Source organism: Pteropus alecto, unplaced genomic scaffold, assembly GCF_000325575.1.
Source record: "Pteropus alecto unplaced genomic scaffold, ASM32557v1 scaffold57, whole genome shotgun sequence".
NCBI lineage: Eukaryota > Metazoa > Chordata > Mammalia > Chiroptera > Pteropodidae > Pteropus > Pteropus alecto.
In genome coordinates, this window is record NW_006442508.1 from 1933406 (window position 1) to 1934017 (window position 612).

At 37.7% G+C, this 612-nt stretch overlaps 1 pseudogene; it reads right to left on the reverse strand.

Moving 5' to 3' along the window:
• Nucleotides 1-492: 492 nt before the first annotated feature.
• On the reverse strand, nucleotides 493-612 carry LOC112471547 (annotated as a pseudogene).

Sequence of the window (612 nt, forward strand, 5' to 3'; positions counted from 1 at the left end):
AGGAAGGTGGTGCCAGTTTATATTTGTAGAGCAGAATATGCTTTGCAATACTCACCAACATTGGGTAATACCACTAAAAAAGTTTTGCCCACCTTCTCCTACTGTGCTTCTATAAATGAACAAGACTTATTAAGAAAGAGGAGAGGTTGTATAAGACAGGTGTTCCTATGCAAAAGAAGGAAATAGGCATGGGTAATTTTTAAGGATGACAGAGACCTGTAAAAACAGAGTCAAAATGTCAAAGTCCAGCTTTATTTAAAAATAAATAAAAATAAAAATCTAACGATGACAAAGAGGCCTTTTTCTTATGTTTAGAACTAGGTGATAGAAGGGACAAATTCACTACTTGGGATTGATTTTTTTAATGTTGAGAAATGATAGAGAAAACTCCAATTTTATATTTTTTTGGGTGAGGCAACCAACCCTTGGTTGACCTCACAGATTGCAAGGACCTTGTCAGCTTACAAGTTCTTATTTTTTTAATTTTTTTTAAACCTACAGCACCTGATCTTTCCTAGGCATTCTCCCATCCAAGTACTAACCAGGCCCGACCTTGCTTAGCTTCCCAGATCAGATGGGATCGGGCTTGTTCAGGGCGGCATGGCTGTAGAC